The 16619-nt window shown below is 40.9% G+C and overlaps 1 pseudogene; it reads left to right on the forward strand.

Moving 5' to 3' along the window:
- Nucleotides 1-10331: 10331 nt before the first annotated feature.
- On the forward strand, nt 10332-11089 carry LOC101551778 (metaxin-2-like; annotated as a pseudogene).
- The last annotated feature ends 5530 nt before the right edge of the window (nt 11090-16619 follow it).

Consider the following 16619-nt stretch of genomic DNA (forward strand, 5'->3'; position numbering starts at 1 on the left):
CGGGGATGAAGGGCGTGGTGACCGCCATGTTATGACGACCACAGATGGGGTTTACAAGCTTGCAATGATCCAACATCTGGAAGAAATCTCCCTGGGCTTAGTTGTTAAAGTACAGAAATCCAAAACCACGCGGCCACTACCGTGGCTGTGCGACCTCATTTCTCTTCACAACAGGTCTGACTCTAGTGGGGTGCTCCTAACAATAATGGTGAGGTTAGTGTTGAAATATTGAATGTAACGAAAGTAAATAGAAAGTAAAGTGAAATTTATCAGTTACAAGGTGGGGTGGGGAGGTGCGGGGGTGGGCGGGATGGGAGGTGTACTGTGTTTTTTTTTGGTGGTGCGATATGGACACTGGTGAAGGGATGGTTGTTTCAGCATTGTATGACTAAGACTTAAGCCTGAAAACATTGTAATTTTCCACATGGTGATTCAATAAAATAAAATTCTTATTAAATAAATAAATAAAAATAAAGGAGTTAAATGACTGGGCTGGTTGGTTATCTGGAAGAAGGGAGCTAGGAATCCGGAAACACTTCCTCGGTTTCAGGCTGGGTTGCTGCAAGGAATGATACAGTCATTAGCATATAGAATCCAGGAGGAAGAATGAGTAACGAATTCTGTTTCGTACAGGCCAAGCTTTGTATGTCTGTAGAAGAGAACTGTTCACATGCAGTAAAACTTATGAGTCTGTCGTTTGTGGGAGTTAGTTGGAAAGAAGAGCGATTTGGGCATTCAATAGCAGGTAACTTAAAAAGGTCATTTTTAAGAGCTAATTTTTTTTTACTATATTGTGTTTACATGGCACAGCCCAGCAAGCTACCAAGAGTACCCTGCCCACATGGCAGAGCCTGGCAAGCTACCCATGGCGTATTCGATATGCCAAAAACAGTAACAAGTCTCACAATGGAGAAGTTACTGGTGCCCACTCGAGCAAATCGATGAACAATGGGAGGACAGTGCTACAGTGCAATGTGTTTATTAATTTATTTACTTTATTAATACATAATTGACGTATATTTTTGTAAGTTTAAAATGATCAGTGTGTTGCTTTAATTCATATATGTATCACAACAGGATTACCACTACAGCATAGTGTTAGTTGACATCCATCCTGTCACATAATCATCTTTTTTTTTTGTGATAAGAACAACTTAGATATAGTCTCAGCATCTTTGAAGTTTATAATACATTATGGTTGTCTATAATTACACTTCCAGAACTTATTTTTCTAGTACTTGTCACCTCTACCCTTAAATATTTCCCCAGTTTCCCCAGCTTCCTAGTCTCAGTAAACCATTCTCCTGTTTTTGAGTCAGCATTTTAAAATTCCACATATACGTGAAATCATGCAGTAACATTTTTCTTTCTCTGTCTTTCTTATCCCACTCAAAGAATCCCCTCAAGCTTCATCCAGGTTGTCAAAATGACAGACTTACCTTCTTTCATGTGGCTAAACTATAGTCTATTGTATGTATGTGGGACTATTGTTGACTCTCTGCTCAAAAGTGACTCCTAGCATTGCCCAGAAAACAATATCTCAGAGATAGAACCACGGGCAGCAGAAGTGGCTATGTACATGGCAAGTGTTTGACTTTCCATAGGGATAGCACAGCGGGTAGGGCATTTGCCTTTCACGAAGCCAACCTGGGTTCGATTCCTCCATCCCTCTTGGAGAGCCCAGCAAGCCAGTGAGAGTATCCTGCCTGCACAACAGAGCCTGGCAAGCTACCCATGGCGTATTTGATATAGCAAAAACAGTAACAAGTCTCACAATGAAGATGCTACTGGTGCCCGCTCGAGCAAATCAATGAACAATGGCGCTACAGTGCTACTATCTTTCTGGCCTCCAAGATTTTTTCAAGTTCAGAATGACAGAGAACACACTTTGTGAAAGGGCTTTAAGTACTATGGGTTCTCTGCATAGAGGAGATATGCTGTTATTGAGAGGAGTAATCAGAATTTTCTGGAGTCTTATTAAAAACAAGGTGTCTGATTCAGTAGGTCTAGGGAGTGACCTAAGAATTTGTCTTTGTATCAACTTTCTAAAGGAAGTAGAGGATTCAGTAAAAATACTACTTATCTGGGAACCAGATTTGAGAACCGCTGATCTGAGATTCAAAAGCATTAGTCTTAGACCAGTTAACCGAAAACTATTGGTTGGTTCACCATGTTCCCAGTCTCATCCTAGAATTATCACTGTTCCTAATCTCCAAAACTTCATTAATTCATCCAAAAAGTGTTTACTGAGCACATTTAATTTACCAGGCATTGATTTGAGCACATTTAATTTACCAGGCATTGATTTGGACACAGGAAATACAACTCACTACTAACAGCCAAATACACATTTATAAAATAATTCCAGGCAACAGTAAGGGAAGTAGCGTTAAAAAATATATAAATTGCCACGTGTGGTGACCCTGAGCACCTCTGAGCCTAAGCACTAAATTGCCTAGCTGAGTATCACCAATCTCTGGAAATAGCCTAGGAGTGACTCCAATTTTTTTAATGTCATATGCATATACATATGTATATATTTAAAACACCTGGAAATATAGTTCAATGATAGAGCACATGCTTTGCTTCTATGAGGCTCTTCTTTTGATACCCAGCACCATAAACAATGAAAAATAGAGTGTATATGTTGATACAAATTAAATTTTTATATTTTATATGAATAAAAATGTTTATGGATACACACAGGTAGCCATTAAATATATTCATAGCACTGCACTGTAGCACTGTCATCCCATTGTTCATCAATTTGCTCAAGTGGGCACCAGTAACGTCTCCATTGTGAAACTTGTTGTTACTGTTTTTGGCATATCAAATACATGCCAGGTTCTGCCGTGCGGGCAGGATATTCTCGGTAGCTTGCCAGGCTCTTCGAGAGGGACAGAGGAATCGAACCTGGGTGGGCCGCATGCAAGGCAAATGCCCTACTCGCTGTGCTATGCCCAGTTCACATATATTCATATATAACAGTAATAAAGAGAAGCTACAGGAAGATGAGATGGGAATAGTTCTTCATAGAGAGTGTTCAGAGAAGCTTTCTCTAAGAAAGCAACGTTTCTGATGCCAAAGGACTGAAGTAAAGGAATTAGTCATGCTAAGATGAGGGAAGGACATTCCAAGCAGAGGAAACAGGGGAGCAAAAGCTTGGAAGGCCAGAACTAGTAAATGAGCAGTAGAGTGGAAATGGAAAGAAATGGAAGGAGTGGCTAGGGCCAAAGAATACAGGTGCCTGCAGGCCTTGGGGAGTACAGATTAAGTAGTTCTGCCATACAGTAGAGACCAGTCCTTCCAAAATTTTAATGTGCATGCAGATTCTGAGGATATAGTTAAGAGCAGATTCAGATTCAGTCATGAGGTCAGGCCTAAGGGTCTGCAATCCAATAATGCTGCAGGATGCTGCTGGGATCAGACACACTCTGAACATAGGCAAAAGTGCTAGGAAATAAATATATTCAGTGATCCTTTAATAAAAGAAAAATGGTGCTGGGGGAGGGGGACTCCCCAGTTCATGCCAGAGACCACCAGATTACACTTCAGTGACTGGGCAGCCACACGGTACCAGAAATCAAATCTGGGGACCTCTGCCTACATGCAAGCATGCCAGCCCCTTTGAACTCTGTTCCCGACACACACACACAAAAAATACACTTAAATAAAATTAGATGCCTCTTTGTGTAAATTTCTATATACCATGATAGATCCCTTGTTTGTTATCATTAGCACGTGTTTCCCCCCAAACTTCCTGTTTTTTAACTGATTTGTGAATTGAAAATTTTGCCTGTGGAAGGAAAGCCACATTATTGAAGCTGTAGACAATAGAATTACTATGGCTTTAATCCTTTGAATAAGGCTTTGTTTCTCATTGACCGAAAACTTCCTCAAGGAAGGAAAGCGAGGAACATTCAGGAAGGATTTGTATTTTCTTTTACAGCAGTTTTGTGAAGAGAGAAAATCATTTGGAAACCTTAGATTCCCTGGTTGATGGGCATTAGAACACACAGTTCACTGGGCTCTGGCTGCAGACCCGGTGCTCCACCCCCAAAGACTTCCGGAGCTCACTGCCAGCTTTGTTTTGTTATTGTCATGTTGACACCAACAGGCATTTCTCCTGGGCCAGATTTTCATATGATTCTAGGACAGGCTAGGAACAGGTGCATGCTGCATTTATTTCCACTTATTTACTAAAATGTTTCCCATCATAGACACAAATCATAGGGCACACATTGTAGTGTATTCCTTCTGATTCATGAATTACCTGTTACTTAAATGTAATCATAAAAATAGCAAAATTAATCATCAGCCATTGAATTCTCAGATTATTTAAAAATCCCTTCCCCCAAGTCTTTCTTTATACACCAGCACTAGTTCTCATTGAAAGTGGAGGCAATGAGCTGAGTCATCCTTACAATTTGGGAGAGAGGGACTGTGGATACAGAGACTGGCTTAAGTCCCCCAAGGCCAGTGTGGCCACACCTGCTTTGTGTTGATTCTGTGCTGGTGGAATAAATTCTAGAGCCCTGTGCATGGACTGTCAGGCCCCATTGCAGAAGCCAAAAGGACCTCTTGGACATCCGCCCCTTCTGAGATCCTGAATGATAGCATCCTCATTTACTAATCCCTACAGAAATACGAAGACCACATATCCCCTCTATGGCCATCAGTCCTTGGGGTTTTGCCTCAGGTATGTGTCTAGGAACATAACGTAGCTCATCATTACCTGAGAATTCCATTTCAGATAGCAAGTCCTAATTGTTTGTTCTATGAGTACCTTCCTGGAAAGAGAAGGGTTAAGTGTTGGTCTCCACTAGATGCAATTAGGGATAGCACAGCAGGTAGGGTGTTTGCCTTGCACTCAGCCAACCCAGGTTCTATTCCTCCGTCCCTCTTGGAGAGCCCAGCAAGCTACCAAGAGTATCCTGCCCACACGGCAGAACCTGGCAAGCTACCCGTGGTGTATTCGATATGCCAAAAACAGTAACAACAAGTCTCACAATGGAGACATTACTGGTGCCTGCTCGAGCAAATCAATGAAGAATGGGATGACAGTGCTACAGTGCTACCTTCTCTTCATCTGCCTGGTATTGTCTTTACAGCGTTACTTGGGCCAGTCAGATAAGCTCTGCTAGGGATACATGGGAAAAGACACAGAGTCTTGGGAGAGAGCTGGGATCCATTCGCAGTGTTTCCCAAAGCTGTGCCTGCTTTGTCTTAAGGCAGGGACAGTTTCCAAGTTACTTTCAATAGATGGAGATTTAGAGAGCTATTTCTATATTCCAGTTTGTTCAGATGGGTTTTTTTGTTTGTTTGTTTGTTTGTTTTGTCCAAGCATGGATCCCTTTGAGAGTCTGCTGATAAATATGATCCTTTCTCCCACACAAAAGTACATCCACATAGTCATACAAAATGTTGCAGACCATTTCAACGGGCTGTCAAAGACTCCTGAAGATCTGTAACCTCCAGATTAAGAGCATTCCATTGAAACTTGTTTTTTAAATTCATAAAATCTGTTTCATACTAAAGAGCCCCAAAGGGTTTAGGGGATAAGTAAAAAGGAAAGAATGTAAGAGGTGGTGCTTTGCTGAAATAGAATGTGGGGTTAATTCTGTGCAAACACTGCTCCATGGAACCGGAAATGCCAGTTTGCATCTTATCCTCCAAGGCTGGCTGGTACATTCATCATTATTCACATGCACAACAGTTCCCTAGATGTAAGAACGGCTACACTGATACCTTGACTAGTCAAGGGAGCTTTGCCTGCAGATTGAATTCTTCCTCATGACATCCATGCCAGGTAAACATCACTAACCGGTTCTGCAGTAAAGGACAGAGACTCAGAGGGGAAAGCGATGTTTTGAAAGTTACACAGCAATGAGAAGGCCCTGAGCGGGCGCTGACCCCAGGGCTGTCGGTCTAGGAAGACCAGGCTCCCAAGACAGCCAAGACAGCGTGAGAATGCAGCAACCATTGATTAAGCTTCATCATTAGTTCTTTGTTTTCCCTCCCAGTTCTTGACATAGTTATCATAGGAGGAAAGCTATTTGAAGCAAAAGCGCTGCCCCTTACAGTGACAAGTCTAGGAAGACTGCTACCTGGGAGGGATGTGGCGGCAGAAAAGGAGAAATGTGTTTCCCCAGCTTGTCTTCTGCAAGTGCACAGCGTGTGCAGAGATTTTCCACTTTGAGTCTGACCTTCGTGGCTTTGGCAGCTGCTGGTCCCTGAGACCAGAAGACACCCCTTCTTTTCAGTCTGATGGCGCTGAGGGACTTTGTGCTACGCTTTCACCGCTTAAAAGACCCATGCGTGAAGAGGTGAGCCCCGGGCGCACATCGGTGATTTGCAGGGCTCTGCATCTCCCCAGCAACTCGGGTTCGGCTCTGTCTGGTACTCTGCTGCCCCCTGTGGTGGGCAGCCGCAAGGGCACAAGAAACTGGGACTCTATTCAAATTGCCCCTGCTCCTGGATCTTTGAATGTGGGGTTAATCCTGCGCAAATCCCCGACCAATGGTCAAAATAGGGATCCCTCAGGATGGGAGTATGTGTGCTGGAAGTAGACTAAGGCCCAAACTAAGGCTTCTCAGTATCTGTATCTCAAACAATGATACCCAAAGTAGAGAGAGAGTAAGAAGGAAGGTCCTGCTTCAGAAGCAGGGGGTAAATGAGATAGGGGTGACAGGAGAGATAATGGGGACATTTGTGGTGGAAAATGTGCAGTGGTGGAGGGATGGGTGTTTAATCATTGTATGACTGAAATTTAATTGTGAAAGCTTTGTAACTGCATTTCACAGTGATTCAATAATAATCATAATCATAATCATAAGTGTTCAGAAAAGCCTATCTAATGCAGGCTTTTCTCAGTGTAAGCCTGCATATAACCCAGAATCCATTTTACCTAATTTTTTCTTATATTGGTTTGGAGCCATAGCTTATGGTGTTCAGGAATTACTCAGGTCTAGATGCTAAAGGACTGTTCCTGGGGATATTCTGGGGACAATGCAGTATTCAAGATGAAATCTGGTGCATGCTGAAAGTAGACTATGGACCAAACATGATGGCCACTTAGTACTAGTATCACAAACTATAACACCCAAAAGGAGAGTGAGAGTAAAAGGGAATGTGCCTGCCACAGAGGCGGGGGTGGGAAGGAGTGGGGGTGGCAGGAGGAATACTGGGAACATTGGTGGTGGAGAATGGGCACTGATGGAGGGATGGGTACTTGAGCATTGCATAACTGAAATGTAATCATGAAAGTTTGTAAGTATGTAACTATCTCACAGTGATTTATTAAAATAAAATGATTTTTTAAAAGGAAAAAAAGCCATAAATTGAAAGTAAAATTTAAAGTGCATGAAGGGGCCAGAGAGAGTGCAGCCAGTAGAATGCTTGCCTTGCATGCCTAGGTACCGCATATGGTCCCTCAAGCCCTGTAAGAAATAAACGCTGAGCACCACCGGGGGTGGCCCCCAAACAAACAAACAAAACTCATTACATGAGAAAATTATAAATGCAACAAAATTAAAAATAAAGTTGTGTTCTTAAAGGGTAAAAAAAAAAAAGATGGAATCTGGGACTCTGTGAAATTTGCCACTCCAAGCCTCCACAGCCATTGAATCTAAATTTTATAAAGGAAGTACTCAAAACTTTAAGAGATTTACTTGGGATCAGAACAATATTACGGTAGATAAGACACTTGCCTTGCATGCCGCTTGACCTGGATTCAGGTAGGACCCCCCCAAAAATTAAATATTTTTTAAAAATACATTAAAGGACTTTATTAACTAAAGAAAAAAAAGTAAATCTCACCAAGTGAAAAGAATCTCACTCATGTAAGTCAAATTCAGAATGAAGATGCTGAGCCTGAGGCATAATTTAAAGGCAATCACACATCTCAGTGACTAAGCAAGAGGCTCTGGAACCTGATGCTTCGGTTCTTTCTTTTATTATTATCACTCTGTGGTGGGGGAGGAAAGGCAAAGAAGTTTCCACACCTGGCAGTGCTCAGACTTACTCTTGACTCTGATCAGGGATCACTCCTGGTATTGCTCAGAGGACCACATGGGATGCCTGGGATTGAAAACCCTCAGCCATTCGGTTGCATGCAAAGCAAGCTCCCTGCCCACTTGACTATCTCTCTGGCTTATATTCTCATGATGATCTTACTTTAACTAAACTGTTGGACTTAGTAGGAGTTGTAGCTTTATTTTTTCCCTCTCTTCCTTGGTTTCCTTACCTATAAAATGAAGATGATAGGGGCTGGAGCAATAGCACAGCGGGTAGGGCGTTTGCCTTGCACGCGGCTGACCCGGGTTCGATTCCCAGCATCCCACATGGTCCCCTGAGCACCGCCAGGGGTAATTCCTGAGTGCAGAGCCAGGAGCAACCCCTGTGCATCGCCGGGTGTGACCCAAAAAGCAAAAAAAAAAAAAAAAAAAAATGAAGATGATAGTACCTCACTCAAAAATTCATTCTAAAGATTAAAGTATCATACTTTAAAACAGGCATATCATAAACATTCAAAAGTGTAAATTAGTTCTATGATTATCATTTAGCTATTTTCCTAACACTAGAGGATAAACTTTTTTTTTTTTTTGCTTTTTGGGTCACACCTGGCGATGCACAGGGGTCACTCCTGATTGATGCGCTCAGGAATTACCCCTGGTGGTGCTCGGGGGACCATATGGGATGCACCCAGGTTGGCCTCGTGCAAGGCAAATGCCCTACCCACTGTGCTATTGCTCCAGCTCCTAGAGGATAAACTTTTTATGATTTTATTTTATTGAATGACTGTGAGATTAAACCCTTACAAAGCTGTTCATGATTAGATTTCAGTCATACAATGTTTCAACATCCAACCCTCCACCAGTGTACATTTCCAGCACCAGTGTCCTCAGAAGATAAAGTTCTTTAACATGGAATCAAGATCCAGAACAATAGACACTTTCTTGAAAATACCTGAGGATGGTGAAGTGAAATAGTCAGGGAGAACTTGGCAACAAGGCCTCAAAACCAATTAGTGCAGCCTTAGTATCCAATTAGGTGTTATGAGCCATCTCAAAATTTACTGACTCAAAACAGCAATTTCTCATGTTTCTGTGGGTTCTTGTTTAGGCAGTTCTTGTTCATACTATGTTGACTGGGGTTCCAGATTGACTGGAATGCCCAAATGGCTCTTACTGATATTCCAAGAGGGAGTTCAGTTGGGATTGTTGACCAAGATCTTTGGTCCATGAGGCTTCATATGACTTCTTGGGTTTCCAAATAACATTTCGGCTAATTGCAAGAAAAAATATTGCCTTAGGGATGAGCAGCATCATTTTCTGCTGCACCCTATTGTCAAAGTAGGTTGTTGGTTCTAGATTCATCCCCACATTCAAAGAAAGTGAAAAAAGACTACTTCTTGATGAGTGATTAAGAAGTAGCAAGGTCATATTTCAAGTGCACATAAGGAATCACTGTATCACTCTCATTCCGTTGTTCATCCGTTTACTCAAGTGGGCACCAGTAACATCTCCATTTGTCCCAGCCCTGAGATTTTAGCAGCCTCTCCTTACGCGTTTTTCCCAAAAATTGGAGGCTCTTTTCAGAATCAGGGGAATAAGATCTGTTATTTTTACTGTATTTGGTATACCAAATACGCCACGGGAAGCTTGCCAAGCTCTTCCGTGCAGGTGGTATACTCTCAGTAGCTTGCCGGGCTCTTTGAGATATATATATATATATATATATATATATATATCAATTCCAGTAATTATATATCGAAATTATATATAATTTATGTAAATTATATATAATTTTTATATATTGAAATATATATTTCAATTCCGGTAATGCGGAATTGAAAGTATTAGTAAGAAATAGAAGGGAAAGAGAAAAGCATTATAGATGTCTCTGGGAGACAGAGCATCTCCTTGAGTTAATTCCCACAAGAAATTGCCTCTAAACAAAATGCTTTACCCCTGTAAATGATCAATCACACCTATGTGCAGTCCTATACCCCAAAACTCATTATCAACCAGCAGCCACATCCCACATCTCCTTCCTGAAACTCCCAAAGAGAGATGGCCCTGGAAGCCTGTGCTCCCCTATTACTGCATGGTGTCATGTCACTCTCCTATAAGAAACAGTGATACTGAAGTTCCCGGCCAGGCCTGGCGGTAACCTTGGGGTCCTCGCCGCCACGCCGCCCGGGTGGGCTTTGCCAGGCCGGGTGTCCGCCGAGGCCGAGCCGGTGCGGTACCCAGAAGCGCGGAGTTGCCGAGGAAGGCCCCAGCAGCAGCGGGAGAGCGTCCCGCGGACGCTCGGCCGCCCCAGCCGCGATGTCTCTGGTGGTGGAAGCCTTGTCTCCCAGATCGCAGGCCTTTTTGCAAATGTGTAATCTTCCGATTAAAGTGATTTGTAGGGCAAATGCTGAATATATGTCTCCATCAGGTAAAGTACCTTTTATTCATGTAGGAAATCAGGTTGTGTCGGAACTTGGTCCAATAGTCCAATTTGTTAAAGCCAAGGGCCATTCTCTTAGTGATGGGCTGGATGAAGTCCAAAAAGCAGAAATGAAAGCCTACATGGAATTAGTCAACAATATGCTGTTGGCTGCAGAGTTGTATCTTCAGTGGTGTGATGAAGCTACAGTAGGGGAGATCACTCTTGCTAGATATGGATCTCCTTACCCTTGGCCTCTGAATCATATTTTGGCCTATCAGAAATGATGGGAAGTTAAACGTAAGATGAAAGCTATTGGATGGGGTAAGAAGACTCTGGACCAGGTCTTAGAAGATGTAGATCAGTGCTTTCAAGCTCTGTCTCAAAGATTGGGAACACAACCATACTTCTTCAATAAACAGCCTACTGAACTAGATGCATTTGTGTTTGGCCACCTGTACACCATTCTTACCACTCAGTTGACCATTTATGAGCTTTCTGAGAAGGTGAAACACTATTCCAACCTCTTTGATTTCTGTAGAAGAATTGAACAGCATTACTTTGAAGAGCGTGGCAAACACACTCCATTACACTGACATGACTTGTCAGAATTTAGTGTTTAGTTGTTATTAAAAAAGTCACTCTTAAAAAATTAGAGTTGTAGAAGATAGTGGTATCAGAATTTTAAGACAAAAAAGGAATGCTTTTAAAAACTTTAACAGATTATATGTATCCTGTACATGTACTTTGTACTGTTATTTGTATACACATTAAAATAATTTTGGATGATTTTATTTGAAAAAAAATAGTGATACTAAGTAGCCATTTTAACAGCATGGTCCTCTACCAGAGAGAGTGCATCAAGTAAGGTGATTGCCTTGAATGCAGCCCACTCACATTCAATCCCAGGCACCCTAAATGGTTCACTGAGTACCACCAGGAGTGGTCCCTGAGCATGGAGTCCAGGAGTAAGCCCTGAAAACCACTGGGTATGACCCCCCAACAAAGATTTTTAAATTAAATTATGATTCTCTATAGCTCATACATAAAAGATTTTCTGAAATGTCTGGATTAGTGACTTAGTGAAGAAGACTAATCTGAGTTTTGGATCATAGAGCAGCCTGCTAAAATTAACAAGTAAATGGAATTGTTTTGACTCAGTATTGCTTTTTTATATGTGATTTACAATATGGGTAGAAGTTCTTAGTAAACTTAAAATTGAAATACCATATGATCCAGAAATTCCACTTTTGGTTATCTACCCCCACGACAGAAAAACATTCCTTCAAATGACATATGCACACCATTATTTATTGCATTCAGTATAATAGTTAAGATTTGGAATTAACACAGATATCCAATGAGAGATCAGTGGATCGTGAAGATGTGGTATATATACACGATGTAATACTAAACTGCAAGGAATGATGAAATCATGCAATTGGCTACAACATAGACGGAAATAGAAGATCTCATGTTAAACGAAATAATCCAGAAGACAGACAAAAACAGTATATTATATCACTTACAAGTGGTATGTAGAGTAACTGGATATGGTTTGGTCATGAACAATCTCTTGAAAATGAGACAAAGTTGTGACAAACAGTAAGTAAGGCATTTGCCTGCATGCAGCTGATCCAGGTTCTATCCCCCAGCACTCCATACGGTTCCTCAGCTCTGCCAGACATGATCCCTGGTTATAGCCAGATGCAAAAAAAAAAAAAGCAACAGACTTTGTACTTTGTACCTTACAATTCAACTTTTTGGGAGGAAGGGATTTAAAAACCTTGATAAAATTTCTGTGCATTGTGTCTGGAGCGATAGCACAGTGGGTAGGGCGTTTGCCTTGCACACAGCCAACCCGGATTTGATTCCCAGCATCCCATATGGTCCCCTGAGCACCACCAGGAGTAATTCCCGAGTGCAGAGCCAGGAATAACTCCTGTGCATCTCCGGGTGTGACCCAGAAAGAAAAAAAATTTTTCTGTCCATGACTACAGCCATACATGGTAATATAAAGCAAGGTTAGCTATATTCTCACAAAATGAATTACTATTTACCCTGAATTTCCCAGTTTCCTATAGTAGAAAGTCTGGTCTTTGAGATAACTTAGAGATGGATAGTGTTAAAAGGAAATAACAGAAATTTTGGTAGATTTTCAAAATGGAGAGAAAAAAGAAGCAATAAGAAATGACATCAAGACTTGGTCCTAAATAATAAAAAGCAATGTTTTTGAGAGTGATTAAGAAGGTAATCAAAAAGAGAATTGTGTGTTTCAGTGAAGGGAGAATTATAAAAGCTAGTTTGTGATTGAAAGAATATTTTAAGCCCAAGAAGTAGTTAGCTGGCATTTTCAGAACATATTGATATACCCAGATTACTTCTATTTGGTAGAAGGACCCCACTCATTCTCCTTTTATGAGACTATAACTTTTTATTATTCATTTTAATGTTTGTCACTTATTGAGTTGTTTCTACCCAGTGTGTTTACAACTCACATAAAATACTGAAGACAATCAAATATACAGAAACAAGGCTGGGAAATGCAACTTGCCGGGTGAACGCGTTGTTAGTATCTGGTGGCAGCTGCATGCTGTAAAGCAATTGGAATCACTTCAGATAGAAGGCAAATGAAAAACAAGGGAAATGAATATCTATATGCCTTGATGGAAAACTTTCTTAAAAAATAGAAGACAGTTTTAAATAGGCCATCAGGGAAAGAGGACAAGTTGTCCAAGTGAGAAACTAAATAATCCATCAAGAACAGAATGCAAAGCAGAGAAACAGGTAAAGTTCTCATGGGAACAGGATATAAAATTGGTGACAATGGGCCTTCAGAGAGGATGAAGAGCAACCTAACAATGGGTGCTATGTATTATTTGCATAAACTCCAAATAACTTGGCACTCTCTACATTTTCTGTATCACAATCCAATACCAGGATGTAAGGGGGAAAATGGTTCAAAGCAGCCAAAATAAGGGTTGGATTCCAACTTTACTCAAGGACATCTCTAGGTCCTTGTTTCTCAAGAATTACAATAGGCTTGACTGCTAAAGGTTTTTATTAAAAAAATATAATTTATAAGAATACAGGGGCTAGAGAGATATTACAGCAGGTAGGGCACTTACCTTGCATATAACTGAATAAATTCAATCCTCAGCATCTCATATGGTCCCCTTCTCAAGAGTAACTTCTGAATGCAGAGCTGGGAGTAAGCCCTGAGAATCACCAGGTATGGCTCCAAAACAAACAAACAGAGAGAGAGTGATGAAGTTTGTGTCACTGCATCACTCTCTTGCTTTAAAAGCAGTGACCCAGGTTGGATTCCTAGCAGCACGTATAGTCCTCTGAGTGTCAAGCCAGGAATAACCTCTGAGTGGCACCTGGGTGGTCCAAAAATACCCAAAAAATAAAACAAAGTAAAATGAGATGCAGTCAACATCTACATTATATGCAATAATAAATATCCACATTGTTGGGCAACTATGCACTAAGTACTATTCTAAATTGTAGTTGGTTGGGCTCATTTTTCACCATAGCAACCTAAAAATTAGAAATTAAAATTTTCTCTATTTTTCAGAAGACAAAAATAAAACTAGCAGCTAAAAAGGGGGAAAATATCCAGAATCACATTGCTAGCAGGAGTTAATTCCAGAACACAAACAAGCTTGTCAGATCCCCTACACACTAAAAATGAGGCCAGCCCTTCTCAAACTTCAGTGTACATCAGAAACTTCTAAGTGGCTTTTAAGATACAGATCCCTGAGCTCCACCCTCAGAGTTTGACTCTATGGGTCTTGTGTGTGCCTGAAAAATTATCTCTAGCAAGTTTCCAGATCTAGTCATATGTAAGAACTGCTATAACAAAGTACCAGAGGCTGGGTAATTTAAACAATAGAAATCTCTTTTCCCATTGTTCTGGAAGCTTCAGTGTGTCAGGGTTGATTTCTTCTGGGTCCCTTCCTTCTTCACTCTGGTTTACAGATGACTGTCTTCTCTCCCAGTGTTATCACAAGACCATGTGTGTGTGTGTGTGTGTGTGTGTGTGTGTGTAGTCTCTTCTTATCAAGATACTTTCTTATTTGATTTGGGCCCATGCTATTGAACTCATTTTAAGCATCTCTCTAGAGTTCCTAGGGATGGTTCAGTTGTAGAGTTGGGGACTTGCCAGCGTGAAAACTCAGGTAGAATCCCCAGTGCTGACCCACATACAGCATGTGACCCTAGCAGCACAAGATCTCAGACACCACTTCTAAATGTGACAGGCTACCTCCTCTCTGTAACATTGCAAAAATGTGTGGGCAAGCACTGCAACAAGTTGTAAGAATCACAAATAAATGTGTGTGATCCTACACCATAATAACAACAAAAGAGAAAGGAATAGGAAAATACAAATATACATTCTATATTTTTAAAAGACTATAATAACCTCTCTAAACAACCTATCTCCAAATATAGTCACATTTTGAGGTACTGAAGGTTGGGACTTTAACATAAGAATAGCAGGTAGGACAAAGAAGGAATGCAAATGGCCATAGGTACCATAAGAAAGTACTGTATATCACCAATTACTAGGGAGATAAAAAACAAAAGAAGAGATATCATGACACAGAGATTGGCACACATCACAAAAAAACAACCAGTGAGGGCATGGATGCGAAGAGAAAGGGACTCTCATTCACTGTTGATGGGAATGCCAATTGGTTCCAGCCTTTCTGGAAAACAATATGGAACTTCTTCAAAAAACTAGAAATTGAACTTTCATACGACTTTAGCTCCGAACTGATCACTAATCTAAACTCATAGCATAAAATCATTATCATAAACTGAATGGTACTTATTATGAATAAAAAAATCCTATCACTATAACTGAGGAAGTTATTAGAGTTTTAGAAGCTCTGTAGCAGGAATCAGAGAAGAATAACAAGCAAACTTCATATCATACCACAATATTATAGTTGTCTACTTAACATCCATTTATCCTTTCCTCCTTTTTATCAGAATCTTATTTTATTTATGAATTTCTCTTTCTAGTATGCATCTTCCATGGTTCCATGCATCCAATGGAAGCAACAATCTCAATTTAACCTGATAACTAGTTCAGACATAGTCATATGATCCAATTCTATTACAATCCTACCCAATTCTGTCACGGATGAAGTCTGCAAATGCAAGGATTCTGAGAAAAGTTTTCTCTGTCCTAGGAGAGTAGCATAAGAGGCTGAGGAATTTCTTTTCTTTCTTTATGTTGTCATAAATGACTCTGACACCTAAATTGTAGCCATCTCACTACCTGAGGATAAAACTACACCACAGACAGTGCTGATACTTGATGATGCTGTTGAATGGCAAGATCAAATAATCCTGCACTCTCCCTTTTCCTAAACTTTCTACTATATGAACAATATCTTCCTTTGCTCATATCATACATTTCAAACAGACTCAGTCGGGGTTTCTCAGCCTTGAAACCTATCTGATTCATCTGGCAAATTGGGGTGCTAACATTTATGTTACATGCAGGCATAAAGAGAATTACAGTAGCCCACCCTGTTCTGCCAGGGTTTCAGTTCCTCATGGTCAGCTGTGGTCTGAAAATACAATGGGTAACCATCTGCATATAACTTTTGCTATAGGATATAGTTTTAGTTACTATAAAATAATTGCTTTACTGTAGTATGCTATTATTTTCAGTCTCCTACTGTTGCTTATTTAGAAATTAAACTATCACAGATATATATGTACCAGAAAACACAGTATATATAATGGATTCTGTATTATCTGTGGTTTCAGGCATCTACGGAGAATCATTAGGGGTGATGACAGAGATTAGTGCAATCCTTCAAGACCTGATAGTTAAGAACCTTCACTCCCTTCTGCTGCCGAGATGTGACCCTGGGGGCCGCACGCGTGTGCGGCTCCTCTACAGCTGCACGAGCGTGAATCCAGACGCAGCTGAACCAACTACAACATGGACTGCTCCTTGCAGATTGTCTCCAGCCAGAGAACTAAGCTGTGACCCCATGCCCGCCCGGGAGGGGAAAGGTATTTCTCTCTCTCGCCTGTCCCTTCCCGGGGATGAAGGGCGTGGGGACCGCCATATTATGATGACCACAGATGGGGTTTACAAGCTTGCAATGATCGAATATCCGGATGAAATCTCCCTGGACTTAGTTGTTAAAGTACAG

Source organism: Sorex araneus, chromosome X (assembly GCF_027595985.1).
Source record: "Sorex araneus isolate mSorAra2 chromosome X, mSorAra2.pri, whole genome shotgun sequence".
Lineage (NCBI taxonomy): Eukaryota > Metazoa > Chordata > Mammalia > Eulipotyphla > Soricidae > Sorex > Sorex araneus.